Source organism: Condylura cristata, unplaced genomic scaffold, assembly GCF_000260355.1.
Source record: "Condylura cristata isolate star-nosed mole 26May11 unplaced genomic scaffold, ConCri1.0 scaffold00010, whole genome shotgun sequence".
Classification (NCBI taxonomy): Eukaryota; Metazoa; Chordata; class Mammalia; order Eulipotyphla; family Talpidae; genus Condylura; species Condylura cristata.
The window spans coordinates 7,599,766-7,603,185 of record NW_004567111.1 but is presented as its reverse complement, the minus strand read 5'-3'; positions in this window follow the sequence as shown (position 1 = coordinate 7,603,185).

Sequence of the window (3,420 nt, the reverse complement as noted above, 5' to 3'; positions counted from 1 at the left end):
AAAAAAAAAACAAACTCTGTGGGAAGCAGTATGGATGATTATAGTTGCCCCAAAGTTACAATCAGCATAAAGCACAATTCTTTCCACAGTTTGTCTTTCTATACAAACTCTTCTGTTAACTTCCTCTGGAAAAAGAAAACTATCACTTTGCTGTTTATTTGCAATACTGCTTACCCTGGGGGTTTTTACTTACTTATTTATTTTTTTGGCTTATTTACAAAAATGAAAAAAAAATGTCATTTCAGGGTCTAAGAGCACTTTATATTCTTGAAGAAGAGATTCACGCTGCCAATGACTTAGATAATCTATTTTGTTTCTCATCTGTATTGAAGGGCACTCATATCTATGTATTCTTGTGTGCAAATGTTGAAGCTCCATAACTATTCAGTGTGATTGTTTGGATTGCTAATCTCTCCAGGGTTTCTTCAACATTCTCAAGGCAGTTTCTGGCACCAAAGGGAAAATGGAGAAGTTGAGATGCAATTTTATCTCCCAGTTGAACTTGATTAAATGGGGACTGTTCTAATCAAAAGTTTGAATCCTAAGGGAGTGCAATGTTGTTAACAGGTTGAGAATATCTGAGAAGAACGAGGAGGAAGAGTGCTAAAGTTAAAACAGGGAAAGAATCAGGCAAGAAAATAATTGTAGCAAAGCTCATTAAGGCATAAAATTAGGTGAACAAATTGCCTCACAGATAGTGTTAAGCTCATTGCTAGACTGGCAAAGGAAGTGGAAGGAAGCTCTTTGAAAACATTATTTTTATTATTTTAATAATTTGTGTAGGAATCCTAGTAGCTGCAATCTGTTAGCCAGAAACAATTGCCAGCTGGTGTCATCGTGGAGTAACTATAGCAGGCTGAATGCAAACATGTTTTCCTTTTTACCTGGAGAGCATTCAATTTTAGAAAGTTCCTATTCATTTTCATCTGAATGTGAAGTCTGCCCTTGTAGATAAGGAAGCCTGTTTATTGCATGATTTAAGAGCTCTGATTAGGCTCACACCAAGTTCCAAATGTAACAGGGAGACCACATCTGGGACAGACTGTGTTTACACAATCAAGTTACCTATCATTATAAACAAATGCTTGGGTGTCTGCCTGCATTATCCATGTAATAGCTTGATTCTTGTGCATGACTTTCTTGTGGTTACCTCAGGAAATGGTGGTGCTCCATTCGTTAGTTTATTGAGAGCAAAACCAGATATTTTGGGATGATGCTCTTTGAAAAGGGTTAAAGGCACATTTATTTATGGAAATATACATTTTATTGGCAACATAGCCATTAAATTTGTTTGTTATGTTTTCTGAAATTATCCTAAGTAATTTTTTGTAACAATGATATAATTATGTTGTTCTTATTTTTCCTGTTCATCTGAAATCTCATAGACTAGGTGTGGAAATTACAGGATGTGGAGATTGCTCAGTTTTGCTTAGATAGAGGGAGAGACAGAATCATTTAATTGTTCTATTGCAATTCTATTGTCTCTTCCTGCCTCTTGACTCCAAGGTCTCAAGATAGGAGAGAAGACTCATAGACTCTGTTGCTGAAGCCATTGGATTTCTTCATGGGAGATTTGAATACAATTTAGGAATGCTAATGGTTTCTAATCCTGGCTCTACTTTCAACTAGTTTTTCTTAGTTCAGTTTCCTCATCTCTGAAATGGGATATTAAACTTCTCTGATCTCCTCGGAGTGTTGGTCTGAAGAGAAAATGAAATAGTGGTTAAGAAAGGGCTTTCCATTCTACACATTGTCACCAGCGCTCAGGTTATACATTTGGGTTGCTAACAAGATTATATTTATCCATGTGATAGCAAGTGATTTTATAGAAAAGGTGAAACTTCTCAAATAAAGTAATACAAGATGTATAGTGAATTTTCCCTTGGCAAAAGCATAGGTAGCTTTTTAAAAATCAGTAACACCATTAACAAGAGGTATTCAGGAAATAAATGTTGGGTTTTAGTCCTATCACAATTTCTTGTTTTGGAGAGTTGTGTGATGCCATTATTAGAAGCTTAAATTTGAAGTGAGAGAAAAGGAGATAGAATCAAGTAAGCTCTGAAGAAGCTGATTCATCTTACCCAACACCTTCCTTACTAATATAGGCTCACAGGTATCAGGAGGGCATAGTTTGTGTTTGTTTATAGAGTTGAAAGCAGAAAAGGAAGCAGAGAAGAATTGTTGAAAAGAATTCCACCCACTTAGAATAATAAAAATAAGTTCTCATGGGCAAGTGTTAGCATTCCTGAAAGAGGTTGGACCTTACTTGATGGTTGTGAAGGGGGCAGTCTGGCAAATGGATGTGTGCAGTGTTTTAGAAGAGGCATATAGGTAGATCCATAAGGTGGACAGGTGGGGCCTTTGGCTGCTCTGGATGCTGGAAAGCCAGGAGCAGGGGCAGGAATGGCAGGACAGCCAAAAGGGACATGTTGGCCAGACCCAGGAGTCAAGCTACACTGTCTCCATCTTCAACACACTGAGACTCTCCAAGGGGGTCAAGTAAGTCTGGGCTGTTAGAGGGACCGTTATTTAACTTGAGAATCCCGTCATTATCTGAAAAGCAGATATATATTAAGCCAAGATTTGACTCTCAGAAAACGCAAAAATTAGATGTTTGAAAAATAAAGTTGTGAAGAACGCCTGCACTTGCTTAGCCAATGAAATGCCAGTAAGTGCAGGCCAATCTCCCACCTTAGGGAGAAGTGGGCAGGTCTTGCACAACAGGAGTTCCAAGAACATTCATTACTGGGGTGGATTTTAGGAGTTGACCCCCAACTCCTCTTGTGTTCTGAGTGGTGCGTGGTTGTGGGCTAGTGCAGAACTGGGAGAAATGAAGTGTGCGCTGTGGGTGCTTGATGGATAATGGATGGATGGAGAATGCAGGTTGAAAAACGTCGTAGCGTTGGACATGCCAAGTGGGTAGTTAAAGAAGGGCCAGAATAAAACCTGAGCACCGGCTAGAACGTCTTGGGTAGAAAGGAAAAGGGGTCGGGAGTCAGTTTCCGCGGTCGACCGCGGGATCAGCCAACTGGTGTGAAGTCCGGTCCAGAAGCGTGCCCAGCGTTGTGCAGTCGCCCTTGCAAATGAGGCCGGCCGAGTGCCAGTCCCCTCTCAGCTGGAGAAGGCTGCGCGTGGGGCTGGCGGTCTCACGTCCGCGCCGGCGACGCGCTCCTGGGGGCCTCGGCTCGCTCCGCCTCCGCCTGGCGCCCCCATCCCTCGGCGCTCTCGGCTGCTGGGATTCCCACCCCCAGCGGCCTCCTGCGAGCCCCGCGGCGCGGCGCGCTCCTCCCCTGGAAACTCCTCCGGGGCCGGGACGCGTCGGCGCATGCTCCGAACCTCGGGCAGGTTTGTGCTGCGGGGAGCCGGCTCCAGTCACACCGGCTGGCGGGCTGTGGCGGTGCCAGCCGGAGCGTGCGAGAG